Here is a 15000-nt window from a genome sequence, read left to right on the forward strand (position 1 = left end):
ATAACCGTTGCCGTGACCATCTCACAACTGAGATAGGCAAGTAAAGGTGATTCCGCACGCATTATGCGAGGAGGTACACACAAAGGAATGAAAATATTGTTGCAAGAAGAAGAAAGCATTACAGTTGTCTTGTCATCCGCTGGGCGTGGTTGGTCGCTTGGGGAGAGGAATGTGCCGTCTCGCATAAACCCGAGGAGAGTGCAACATTTTCTCTCCCACTGATGAACTGCATCATATCTTATCAACCATAATAAAATATTCAAAATTTGGGGGCACGGACTGTCAACCATGAGATCCCACCTGAAGAACTGTCACCCTAGTACGCCTAATATCAATAGTGGAATAAAGATTAGGTTAGGCTAGACTAGGTTAGGTTAGGTTAGGTTAGATTAGGTTAGGTCAGGTTAGATTAGGTTAGGTTAGATTAGGTTAGGTTGTTAGATTAGGTTAGGTTGTTAGATTAGGTTAGGTTGTTAGATTAGGTTAGGTTAGGTTAGGTTTGTTAGATTAGGTTAGGTTACGTTACATTACATTAAGTTAGGTTAGGTTAGGTTGAATGAAGGTTATGATTATTGTCATCAACTTATACAACTGAAGAATCGTAAACCCAGGATAGATGGCCCACAAGAGGAATTGTCACCCTAGGATACCCCACATGAAGAATTGTCACCCTGTCGAAGTCTGCGGTGACGATTCTTCATGTGATCCTTTGTTACCACATTGGAGTTCACGTGAGATATTATCGTTGCTAACTCGTTCCTTGGACTCAAAAAGCTTTTCCCAGCACTAATGCTGTTGTATACTGCTCCCTTTGCATGCTTGCGACTCTAGTCAAAATATTTCCCGAGATTTATTTTCCTGACCTACATCAACTTGGCACTAAGGAGGTTTATGGTCTGGGTGAAGCTCCTTCAGTCGTTTTTAGGAACTGTGCTTCCGTGCTGATTCCTTATGTAGACAAGTTCTTCCGTGTCCACATGTCAGCTTGCTAGGACTTTTTATATGAAGTAGACCTAGATTCAGCCTTTCCAAAAGGGTTCTGTGTCGACCAGTGGCTTCTATTTACCTTTAATTAATCATGTTGTCTTTTAATTCATCCTTGAAAAGGAAGATTGATTGCGAAAATGTTCTAATGGTAATTAAGTACTTTTCTCGAATGATATGTACAAAACGCTTAACTTTCGGTAGGGCAAAAATAGTGTCCTTTTTTTACCAAGACTTTTTTTTTCACCTTTTCACTTACACAACTCTCCGCACAACTATTACCTCTTCTTCAATGGTACTTAGTAGAGCTGGGCACGTTCCTCAGTGCGTTCCTCAGTGCGTTCCTTGGTGCGTTCTGCTTTAGTTTGGTCGTGGTTAGCGCTCCCAAACTATTAAAGCTTAAGAGATAGATTCATACCGAAATAAAAGTCCGGTAGGCCACATACTATACAAAAAAAAAAAAAAAAAAAAAAAAAAAAAAAAAAAAAATCAAAGGCCACATCCAAAAGGTAGGCTACATATTATACCGAAACCTAAACTAAAGCGGAAAGCACCGAGGAACGCGCCGAAGAACGCGCCCAGCTCTGTACAACTTAGTTCTATTTTGTACTACTACTCTCAACTGGAAAACTTAGCTCGCACGCCGACGCAACCAGTTGCATGAAACCGATCACACCGGATGCTTATGGGTACAGTATGGACATGAACATATGATTTTACTTCATTTGTTATTTCAGAAATGCAGGTACCTGATTGCTAGTGGGCAAACGTACAGGGAATACTGCTTTCACAGAGGGTAGACATCCTTTGCGATCGGTTTCATGCAACTGGTTGCGTTGGTGTGCGAGAGACATTCTCTTTCACGAGTAAGCTCGGTTGGAAAACGCATATTTCTTTTGTCACTGAAGTAACTTTATTGAACCGGGCTGCGTTCAGATTTTCACGAATTCATCTCAGATCCTGACCTATTGAAAATAGTTTTGTCCTTATATGGATAATGCGTCTTACGTAGGGGATCAATCACCTCTCCCAGTGCTCCCGACATAAGAACATAAGAATGAAGAAGACTGCAAGAGACCATGAGGCCTACACTAGGCAGTTCCATGTCCATTACCACCTGTCATCCCCGTCCATAAAGTTGTCTAGCTGTTTCATAAAACAGTTGATAGTTTCAACGCTCACTACATGGTTACCAAGTCTATTCCATTCGTTGACCACCCTATTAATGAACCAATTCTTTCCTATTTCCTTCTTGAATCTAAATTTGTCCAGTTTAAATCCATTACTGCGAGACCTGCCCTGTTGTCTTAATATGATGACCATGTTTGCGTCACCCATGTTAAAACCTTTGATCCACTTGAACACCTCTATTAGATCACCCCGCACTCTGCGTCTTTCTGAGCTGGAGGCTGAAGCTGTCAGCATTATGAGAACTTCTTTCCTTTGTCGAAGTAAACACCTTTATTAGTACGACGTTTAACCTGTTACAGGTTAATCAAGTACTCTATCAGGTATTTGGTAAACCTCTGGCAAGGGAAACGTGATTACATAGTGTTTATGTCAATAGACTTATCGGCAACAGTCAGTTTCATACTTCATTTCTTACCGATAACCAGGAAGTCCTTTCTTGTCCGCTTCAGTATGAAATTGTTATCTCTCTATCGGTATTTCTACGGTCATTGGTGTCTTAGACTTAGTTAATGCGTTCTTCCATTCATTTGGAAACCACGCGTGAGTAGTCTTTAATGCTTGTTAGGTCCTTTCAGTGTAAAATTCTTTTGCAAACGTCGTCCAGCATGCGGACTCTGTTCCTGCAGGAAGTCAGGAAGTCTTCCTTTCCTGACATTTTCCCCGTTTGTCTGTGACCTCGACCACATTTCAAAAGACCTGCCCCTACACAGGCAGTTGAAGTCGAATTGGGAAGTACTGCTCTCTATCTCTCTCTCTTTCTCTCTCTCTCTCTCTCTCTCTCTCTCTCTCTCTCTCTCTCTCTCTCTCTCTCTCTCTCTCTCTCTCTCTCTCTCTCTCTCTCTCTCTCTCTCTCTCTCTCTCTCTCTCTCTCTCTCTCTCTCTCTCTTTCCCCCTTTCAACTTTTTTTTTCTCTTAAAGGATTTGTATATATGTATATATATTTATATATATATATTTATACTTTATGCATATGTATGTGTATTTGTATGCTTTAGTGTATATGTATGTGTGTGTGTGTGTGTGTGTGTGTGTGTGTGTGTGTGTGTGTGTGTGTGTGTGTGTGTGTGTGTGTGTGTGTGTGTGTGTGTGTGTGTGTGTGTGTGTGTGTGTGTGTGTGTGTGTGTTTATATCTCCTCTAATGGGAGACAGTTTACACAACCTGTTCCCATTCTTGCCCGGGAGATGTCCTGCTGGGGGGACATTATGAGCTCGGGTTGTCTTTGCGGCGCCAAAAGACCCACAGGAGAAGTTGCGGCAGAGATGCGGTGCCGCACCTCCCGTCCTCCCGCAACCTGTTGCTTCTGCACTGGTGATCACGCCACCTGCATTGTGGCAACCTGTCGGAGAGCCGAGGGCTTCCTGTAGACTCTGTGGCACCCGTGGGTATGTCCCTGGCACCTGGAGACCGTCTTTGGGGCGCTTGAACGTTCGAGTTCATGCCCGAGACTACCTTATCACCAAAACCCTCCTGTAGTTCAGTTGAACAATGTCCAACAGAACTACTACAAGGAGTGCCAGTGCCACTGTAGGTGCCATTTCCCCCCTAGAGGAGGGTAGCCTCGTGGGGGCTTAGGATTGGAAAGGATTTCCAGTTTCTGGAGGCTTTGAAAACCATCTTCTTCGTCACCAGTTGCAGGATGAAGTTTGGGGTTCTTCTTTTGACTGACCCTGTAACGACGTGTTGTTCGTAGCTCCTTCTCTATGAGGGAAGACATGGAGATGACTTCTGAAGGCAACCGGTGTGATGGGGCTAGTCACAATATATTACTAGAAGGTTGGAACGATTCTTATGTTCTGCTTTTGATCGTCGCTGGGGGGAATCTTTTTCCACCCGAGTACATTGTCGCAGTGCTTCTGCCAAGCGATGAGCTTACCGCTGATGCAATCGAAGGGGACACAGTACAGAGATCTCTACCAGTTAAATAAAATCGTCTGGTGATAATCATAATAGAATGAATAGATTAACTGATGAGTTTTGATGGTGATGGATGTCATCGTGAGCTCAGAGGGTCGACCAAGACGAATAAAATACTTTGTCTTTAGGCAGAACAAATTAATTCTGTATCATTTGAGGGTAAATAAAAACCCTTTAGATCAGTGTTTCCTAACCTTTTCTTTTTCAGACGACCCCCAATATGATCCTCATGATATAACCGCGACCCCAATAATCTATTTGTATATGTGCTAATATATACGAGTAGTTGTTGACTGTAAAAAGTAGGGGGACAAGTATAATAAATATATGTGTAAGAAAGGCAAAGTTATAAAAGACAAAGTTGACATGCATGAATTCATATAATTTTGCAAAAAAAAAAAAAAAAAAAAAAAAAAAAAAAAAAAAAAAAAAAAAAAAAAAAAAAAAAAAAAAAAAAAAAAAAAAAAAAAAAAAAAAAAAAAAAAAAATGTCTTGGCTACCCCAGGGTTGGGGAACAGTACTTTAGATACATATGTAGTATTTAACAGTATCCCGCGACAGCTCCGACCAGGAGTAGCGCAGGGTACTGACTGAATAAATTTGCTCGACAGCGGAGAGAGTAAACGTTCAAGTTAACTAAGGTACTCTGAGGGTTAAGGCAGCCTCTGAGGTGTAATAGGTTTAAGTTAACTCAAGTAAACCTCTCAACACGTTTCAGTACCTTACGTCCTCCTTCATTCCTTATTTGGTATGTTACGACCAAGTCTTGTCGAGGTCAGGTCATGATCAGGTCAGGTTGCGGTCAGGTCTTGTCGAAGTCAGGTCAAACTCAGTTCATGTCAAGCTTGGGTCAGGTCATGATCAGGTCACAACCAGGTCATGTTAAGGTCTATTTACACAAGATGAGGACAGTGAATATATGAACACACACACACACACACACACACACACACACACACACACACACACACACACACACACACACACACACACACACACACACACACACACACACACGTGACCCCAAGCAGGGTTGTGTCCGTTCCTTCAGCGTCAGCCATAACAAATTTATCAAGTGAGCCGCTGATTTTAAAGTGTCATCTCACAAGAGGGTTGAGGGCTGTTCTCAGAATTGAATATAATCGTCTCCCGTTAACCAGAAAAAAATTATTGTGCGTCAGAGAGCTTGTGAGGTTAGGTGACAGTGAACATAGCCAAGAGACGAGTGACATAGACAGGCAGACAGACAGGAAGGCAGACAGACAGAAAGGCAGACAGACAAAGAAAGCCAGAGAGTCAGACAGACTGACAGACACAGACAAAGACAGAAATCCAGATAGTCAGACAGACTGACAGACATAGACAGACAGACAGACAGGTATACCGACAGAGAAGAATAGACAGCGACAGATAGACCAACAGGTAGGCAGACGACAGAAAGTCAGACAGACAGGCAAACCGACAGACAGGTATAGCAAGAGGCAGGCAGACACGTGGTCGAGAAGCTTAGCGAAGACAGACGGCACCCTCAGGCGGTGCAGGCAGCTGGTGCCTCATCCAATTATCGAAGGCAGATGACTCACTCGTTCTGTGGCAGCAAACGGCGCACTGAGGATCCGCAGGCGTTTTCTGCGCAGTCCCTGTGCGCAGTCCCTGTGCGCAGTTCTAAGGTCAGGGTTAGAAAGAGGGAGAGAGAGAGAGAGAGAGAGAGAGAGAGCGAGAGAGAGGAGGATTATATAGAGTCTCTATTCATTCTCTTGCTTCCGTTCATGTGAAAGGTGCATTTGTGACGCACATTGCCCCCCCCCTCCTTTTTGTTCCCTTCCGTTATGGGCTTCCCTATTGACTCTGTCAGTAATGAACCTCACGTTATGGCAATATCTCCACCGTAAACGGTATCTGATTGGCTGTTGCCCTGATCAGTCGCGTTCAGCATTCAGTCAGGTACAGTTTATGAGTGAGGTGTTGCCATAACGTGTATATTTTCGTACCACTGTGACATTCTGTTATTTCATCTCCACATTTACCTGAAACGAACTCAGCCACGAAGTCTGGTGCAGCCAAACATAGGGGAGGATTCTTGGGGACGTCGGAGAGGTGAGTCTCCCCCTGACGACAGCCAGGAGAGGGTTGACCGCTAAAAGGAGGTAGTAGAGAGGGGGGAGGAGACTATGGCCCCTTTACTGCCACGAAAGTGGCCGAGTTAAAGGGAGAGCCTCACCTGGCACTGAAAACGTTAATTGAGATTGGCCATAAGCTCTTCGCCACAAGAAAAACAAAAGGAGAAGAGACAGCTGGTAACGGTCAGCTGGTACCATGACGTAGGCAGATGGAGCGAATCAGACGTTGTGAGCAGTCGTCTGTCTTTGGTCAAGAAGTTTCTATATTGTTGATTAAATCTTCAGTCACAAGCCAGTACATGGTTATTAAACTAGCCAGCTGTCTCAAAACGAGTTTTTCGAGATTGTTTTAATTCTTCTTCTTCTTCTTCTTCTTCTCTTTATTCTTCTCTTTCTTCCTCTCTTTCTTCTCTTTCTTCTTCTCTTTCTTCTGCTTCTTCTTCTTCTTCTTCTTCTTCTTCCTCCTCTTTTTCTTCTTCTCCTTCTCCTTCTCTTCCTTCTTCTTCTCTTCCTTCTTCTTCTCTTCCTGCTCCTTCTCTTCCTTCTTCTTCTTCTTCTTCTTTTTCTTCTTCTTCTTCTTCTTCTTCTTCCTCGGCTTCTTCTCCTTTTCCTTCTTCTTCTTCTTCTTCTTCTTCCTCGGCTTCTTCTCCTTTTCCTTCTTCATCTTCGTCTTTTTCTTCTTCTTTTCCTTCTTCTCCTCCTTCTTCTTTTCTTCTTCTTCCTCGTCTTCTTCTTTTTTTCCTTCATCTTCTTCTTCTTCTTCTTCTTTTCTTCTTCCTCTTCATCATCTTCATCTTCTTTTTCCTCTTCTCCTCCTCCTCCTCCTCCTCCTCTTTTACGTAGAAGTTTCTTTCTGCTTCAACGTAGTTGCCATGTTTGTATATATGTAGGAGTTCTTCAGTAATGACTTATTAACTTTTTTTTCTTTTTCCTTATTAACACCGTCATATTACTCTCCAATAAGTTTATTGAGCACAGAGAGTTAACTAATAACACTAACTACGATAATTCCTTTCATTCATTTTAGAATATTATATTGTCACTAAGGAAGCCACGACCAGAAACGGGAAGATAAATAACCATTACCCGGCGGCTGAGACAGCCCCCAGGCCACCACAAAGCCTCCTCACAGCCTCCTCAAAGCCCCCAGGCTACCACAAAGCCTCCTCACAGCCTCCTCAAAGCCCCCAGGCCACCACAAAGCCTCCTCACAGCCCCCCTCAAAGCCCCCAGGCCACCACAAAGCCTCCTCACAGCCTCTTCAAAGCCCCCAGGCTACCACAAAGCCTCCTCACAGCCTCCTCAAAGCCCCCAGGCCACCACAAAGCCTCCTCACAGCCCCCTCAAAGCCCCCAGGCCACCACAAAGCATCTTCACAGCCCCCTCAAAGCCCCCAGGCCACCACAAAGCCTCCTCACAGCCCCCTCAAAGCCCCCAGGCCACCACAAAGCCTCCTCACAGCCTCCTCAAAGCCCCCAGGCCACCACAAAGCCTCCTCACAGCCCCCTCAAAGCCCCCAGGCCACCACAAAGCCTCCTCAAAGCCCCCTCAAAGCCCCCAGCCTCTCCAACTCACGCCTGTGTGTGAATTCCACGCCCTCCTCAGTATAACTAGACCGTGTCGGTCTAAGCCTGTCAGGTTCTTCTTACTTGTTTGTTTGTTCGTTTGTTTGTTTGTGTTTGGGTCGTAACGTGTGGTTACAGAGGTATGAATGAATGTTCACGTGTATGTGTTGATTGTGTATGCAAAGATATACACACACACACACACACACACACACACACACACACACACACACACACACACACACACACACACACACACACACACACACACACACACACACACACACACACACACATACACACACACACACACACACAGGAGGGTGTGAGTCTCTAAGTCTTTCTCTTGCTTCCGTTCATGTGAAGGCGCAGTGGTAGCGTTCACAACCGCTGCTACAGCGGTCCGAGTTCGAATCCCGCCAGAGGATGAAATAATTTCAGTATCAGTGCGCTGTGGGTCGTTACTCCAACTCGTGGGCGGTGAGTTGGGTGTGTGTGTGAATGTAAGGTCACAGCATTACCCATAGATTGGTCATATATGAACTCTGAGCTCTTTTCCGGGAGGGTAGTAGCTGCCGATCACGAGTCCAACACGTGAACCAAGACCATGGTGAATCTCTCACACACATAAACAAACACACACACACACACACACACACACACACACACACACACACACACACACACACACACACACACACACACACACACACACACACACACACAACGATTTTTATAGTGTACTTGATATAAAGTAAGGTTGCTAATGCTCGATTCCTGGCGAGTAGACTTTAAGATGTACAAACTTGGTACGTCTTTGCACTTGAGTAGACACGCTATATACAGTAAAAAGAGTCAACAATGTCAGAGACTACCAGTGCGGCGAGGAGATTGGTGAAAGGTTACCTGGACACGGAAGAGGGTGTTCGTGTCCGCGATACGCGATACCCGTGTGTATGTCGGTGACCGCGTGATTTTTCGTTGGCGGATGAGTTCATGGGTTGAGGTTTTCTTAGGCCAGGGTGCAATACACACACACACACACACACACACACACACACACACACACACACACACACACACACACACACACACACACACACACACACACACACACACACACACACACACACACACACACACACAAATATATATATATATATACATATTCTTTTTAATGCACTCTGAGTTGAACATGACAGGATTTTCACAGGTATTTGATCTTGCTAACGTTTTCAATTTTCCGCACTCTAAATCGCACTACGAAACGCCGACCAAATACGGCTTATCCAATATCTTCAATTGCAAGAAGTCAGTCATTTTCAGGATAGGAAAAGATAAAAAAGCATATAATACATTACACAGTCGCTCACCAGAAAAGGATACGTTTTTGACGGAATACTAAGATTATTAAAAAAAAAAAAAAAAAAAAAAAAAAAAAAAAAAAAAAAAAAAAAAAAAAAAAAAAAAAAAAAAAAAAAAAAAAAAAAAAAAAAAAAAAAAATCTGCCTTTGCTTATGAAACTGTCCAAGAATATAAGAAGTTGATAGGTATAGCCACTATTACATCTGGGAGCTTTCTGAGAGATATTTGTTATCTCTCCCGTTATCAATTGATAGTTGTTCATGTACATACGTCACACCAAACACGTAACCAAGAATGCGAACACACACACAAATACACACACACACACACACACATACACACACACACACACACACACACACACACACACACACACACACACACACACACACACACACACGAACATACACATCACACCAAATACATTAACAAGAATACAAACACACTTACGAACACACGTCTGTAACACTCACACATCACACCAAATACATTAACAAGAATACAAACACACACACGAACACACGTCTCTAACACACACACATCACACCAAATACATTAACAACAATACTAACGCGCACACGAACACACGTCTGTAACACACACATCACACCAAATACATTAACAAGAATACAAACACACACGAACACACGTCTATGACATACACACATCACACCAAATACCTGAACAGGAATACTAACACAAACGCGAACACACGTCTCTAACACACACACATCACACCAAATACATGAACAAGAATACTAACACGCACACAAACACACGTCTGTAGCACACACATCACACCAAATACATGAACAAGAATAATAACACGCACATGAACACACGTCTATAACACACACATCACACCAAATAAATGAATAATAATACTAACACGCACACGAACACACGTCTGTAACACACACATCACACCAAATACAAGATCAAGAATACTAACACACACACGAACACACGTCTCACGTCTGTAACACACATAATCACACCAAATACATGAAGAAGAATATTAACACAAACGCGAACACACTCCTATAGAACCCTCCTGAAGTAGTGCCACGGTGCAGTGTGATGAATGAAGCGGCACGGCTACAGCCAGAATAAGAAGAGGAGTGCCAACTGTCTCTGCTCAGTGTTTGGATGCTTAATCCATAGAAGAAATGGGGTGAGAGCTAAACCAACGACTCGAGATTTCCGTGTGAAAAAAGTGCCAGTCACCGTGGCACTGAGGGTGCCAAAGTAACTACACAAAGGGGATAAATGCTCACAATTAGGGCATCTACGAAAGGTCCAGAATTAGAATTCTACTAGTTTCTTGAACGATATAAGGTATATACTAGTTAGACAATGGTTATAATTAGTTATATTCATGTGAATAGCTTGAAATAAAAACATTGATAGCTATGATAGTAAGGTTGGTTTATTAGATAACTAGTTCTGTAGGTTAGCTGAAGAAAATACTTTTAGTAGCGAAGATGACGCCTCTACTTGTAATTCGAATAATATAGTACGAAGGAATTAAAAGTTTACTAGTTAAGCCAATTGTAATCAAGGACACACTGTTCATAACATAACAATAGAGCGAAGATTATCCTCACTGATATTGCCATATAGTTGGTATGTGATCATGAAAACTCGGTGAATTACAAATTGACTTCGAATACATTTGTGGTTATGCGGGAATTTCGCGAAGATTGTCACTTCTTTTGGTGTATAGAACAGTTTGACTTTCGCCATATCAAATCAAATAGACTGTTATCCCTTTGTAAGCCTAAGATGAAAGTGTTATTAGTTGTTAGCTTATAACACTAATGAGAATAGGAAACAGCTAGTGCACCAGCTAGTTTTGTAGAGTAAGTGATAGAGATGTTATAAATGGAGGCAGTCTAAGGGAAATACTCTGCTAGTTACATAAAATGAACTCGACTAGGTCATGCTAGCCCAGTGGTTCTTAACTTTTTTTTTTTTTTTTTTTTACCTTTAAAATCCTGATGTCCGCCATGTAGTGATATACAATTCTTATAATTTGAAAAATAAACTGTGAGAATCAACACCGTGTGAGATCGAAACCTTTATTGGTTACAGCTTTTTCAAGTATTTGAAAGTACTTGAAAAAGCTGTAACAAGCGAAACGTACCAATAAAGGTTTCGATCTCACACGGTGTTGATTCTCACAGTCTTGTCGGCTTTTGCCTTTGTGTTTCAAAATAATAAATCCCCTTCATCTAGAAAAAACGTAAAACCTTGGTTTAAAACACTTAAAAAGAACGAGACATCAACGAAAAGTACAAATACAAAACAAATTGAATGAAATAAAAAAAATTGCCCCAGACTTCCTCAGTTGCCCTCAATTGCCCCACCCCCTTAAAATCACATTGCCCACCTCAAAAACCGAATTGCCCACCTGTGGGGCGTACGCCCCACGTTGAGAAGCACTGATAGCTAGTCCATGTCACGTTTCCTGGGGAAATAGGCCACGCCTCTTTTCGTCTCTTCGTTCGAAAAGCAATTGCGATTGGTCAGTGAAGGAAGGGGGCGGGGCATCTTTCGCCATGGGCCGTGACTCGGTCTCATAATCGCTTACCTAGGGAGCTTATTCATGTTCGAATCCTGAGGTTGGGATGCTTAACTCGTATGTTCCTTTTATATGTGTGATTCACCATGGTCTTGGATCACGTGTTGGACTCGTGATAGACAGCTATTTTCCTCCCGGAAGAGAGCTCAGAGCTTATATATGACCGACCTATGGGTAATGCTGTGACCTTACACGGACATGCACACGCGCACACACACAAACACACACACACACACACACACACACACACACACACACACACACACACACACACACACACACACACACACACACACACACACACACACACACAACTCCCCGCCCATGAGAGTTGGAGTAACGATTCGCAGCGCAACGATACTGTGCGGGATTCGAACCCGGACCGCCGTAATGGGAGCCGGGAACTCTACCACTGTGCCATCGAGTCTTGTGTGCGTGTGTGTGTGTGTGTGTGTGTGTGTGTGTGTGTGTGTGTTGTATCAAGTCCACGTGCATAGGAATGTACAAAGATTAAGAGTAACTTCATTAGGAGTTTAGGGCAGTGTTTGTGTTGATGGTGATAATTGTGGTGATAGTGGATGGTGCTGGTGATAGACGTAGTATTCAGGGTGGTGATGATGATGAATGTGGTAGTGTTCATGGTGGTGGTGATTATGACGGTGCTGGGGATGGGAGTAATGGTTATATTGGTGATAGGAGTAATCGAAAAAGATGGCGAATGTGGTGAGTGGTTAAGGCGTCATTGTTGGTTGTGGTGGCGAATGTGATGATAGTGATGATGAAGGTCAGAGTGGTGGTGTTGTGGTGGTGGTGATGATGCTGATAGAGGTAGTGTGATGAAGATCAGAGTTGTGTTGTGGTGAATGTGATGAAGATGATAGAGGTAGTGTGATGATGATAGTGATGATGAAGATCAGAGTTGTGGTGTTGTGGTGGTGAATGTGATGATGGTGATAGAGGTAGTGTGATGAAGATCAGAGTTGTGGTGTTGTGGTGGTGAATGTGATTATGGTGATAGAGGTAGTGTGATGAAGATCATAGTAGTGTTGTGGTTGTGAATGTGATGATGATGATGATAGAGGTAGTGTGATGATGATAGTGATAATGAAGATCATAGTAGTGTTGTGGTGGTGAATGTGATGATGATGATAGAGGTAGTGTGATGATGATAGTGATGATGAAGATCAGAGTTGTGGTGTTGTGGAGGCGAATGTGATGATGTTGATAGAGGTAGTGTGATAATGATAGTGATGATGGTCAGAGTGGTGATGTTGTGGAGGTGAATGTGATGATGCTGATAGAGGTAGTGTGATGATGATAGTGATGATGAAGTTCATAGTGGTAGTGTTGTGGTGTTGGTTGCGAGTTCGCCCGTGTGTCGATGACATCACCGGTTTTGACTGTGGTGATGACGGTGACGTAAAACCGAGGGAGGAAAATGGGGTCACGATGGCGCGAGAAGAGCAGGAGAAGGAAGAGGAGGAGGAGGAGGAGGAGGAGGAGGAGGAGGAGGAGGAGGAAGAGGAGGAAAAGGAGGAGGAAGAAGAGGAAAAGAAGGAGGAGGAAGAGAAAGAGGAGAAGAAAGAGGAGGAGGAGGAGGAGGGGAAGGAGGAGGAGTAAGAGGAGGAGGAGAAGTAAGACGAGGAAGAGGAGTAAGAGAAAGAGGATAGATAGGAGTAGAATGAAGAGGAGAAGTAAGAGGAGGAGGAGGAGGGAGGAAGAGGTGGAGGAGCAGGAGGAGTAGGAGGAGGAGGAAGGGCAGGAGTAGAGGGAAGAGGAAAAGTAAATGAAGGAGGAGGAGGAGGAGGAGGAGGAGGAGGAGGAGGAGGAGGGAGGAAGAGGTGGAGGAGGAGGAGGAGTAGGAGGAGGAGGAGCAGGAATAGGAGGAGGAGGAGGAAGGGCAGGAGTAGAAGGGAGAGGAAAAGTAAGTAAAGGAGGAGGAGGAGGAGGATGAAGAGGAAGGAGGAGGAGTTGGAAGGCTGGAAGTCTAAGGTTGGGTTTAAGAATTCATAAGGAGATTTAGATCAGATGGGATCCGCTTACCTTTCTTTTTTTCCCGACTGTCTTCGTCAGAATGTGGATCTATTTTTGGAAATTCCCTTCAGAGACTTTGGTCGATCTGCACAGTCAGATTCCCCACATCGACGGAGACAGATTGGACAGCCCAAGTGACGGGTCACGTGGATGTCGCTTTCCGTTGACTGCGTCATGTCCTGTCACTGACTCATGTCACGTGACGTCACAGGGAACATGATGTTCATCGTCACATACCCCTCGTGGCGTCACACCCATGTCCTTAGGTCACGGACACGATGTTACGTCAGAAGAAGGCTTCCGATGACGCAGTCAGGTAATGACGTCACAGCTACTTCATGACGTCACAGCTACGTCATGACGTCACACTTTCGTCACGACGTGAAGCCAGAACCCCATTATGGTGTCAGTCACGTCACATCACAACCTCATGACATTACATCCACGTCATGATGTCAAAGTTCCCTCGTGACGTCAGTGCTTTCGTGACGTCACAGCCACGTCACGTCATGACGTCGGATCTCGTCAGCGAAGCCCGAGAGTCGTCTGTAGGATACGTTATTGATTTCAATGTCTTTAATAAAGTAATGTAGATAGTACACTCGACTGTAACCAGTAACAGACTATTCCATTCATCCTACTGGGGGGCCCCTGGGGTGAAAAGGGGTCTCGATCGCTCAAAATCCTCCCCCCTCCCCCTTCTCCCTTAGCGTAATAAAATCGCCTGGCGGCACTTTAAAGATAATCTACTGGACACGTCACCTAATTGAATAGGTTGACGCGTACTGAATGGGTCTCACTTCTCCTCCCACAACCACTTTCAATTCGGTGACCCCACACCACAGGTCCTCGTGTAGAAAGACGAAAACGTGTTTTTATTGAGCTGAAGAATGACCTCTGGAACTTGGAGAGGTCTCGAGTTATTGGTAGAAGATGTCGACCCTCCACCTCTTTCCCTCTCTGACCTCCTCCTCTTCCCCCCTCCACTTTTTTTTCTTCTTTTTTCTCCATCTTCTCCTTCCTCCTTTTCTCCCATAAACCATTTCTCTCTGATTTTTTTTATTTTCTATGTCTCTGCTTCTCCCTTCCCATTCCCCTTCCCTATCCTCCCCCTGTCCCCCTCCCCTCCCCTTGTCCCCCCTTCCCCCCCTCTTCTCACTCTCCTCCTCCCCATTTCCCCGTCTCCCTCGCCCTCCTTCTCCCCATCCTCTCCCTCCCCATCTATCCCTGTTCACCTTCCCC

At 44.1% G+C, this 15000-nt stretch overlaps 1 protein-coding gene across 1 annotated transcript in view; it reads left to right on the top strand.

Annotated features, from left to right (window-relative positions):
* The window catches only part of Asator (tau-tubulin kinase asator), a 384867-nt gene that overhangs the window by 205704 nt on the left and 164163 nt on the right, over positions 1-15000 (top strand). The gene's annotated exons all lie outside the window — the stretch shown is intronic.

This window comes from Oratosquilla oratoria, chromosome 17 (genome assembly GCF_046742065.1).
Source record: "Oratosquilla oratoria isolate Oo_2021 chromosome 17, ASM4674206v1, whole genome shotgun sequence".
NCBI lineage: Eukaryota > Metazoa > Arthropoda > Malacostraca > Stomatopoda > Squillidae > Oratosquilla > Oratosquilla oratoria.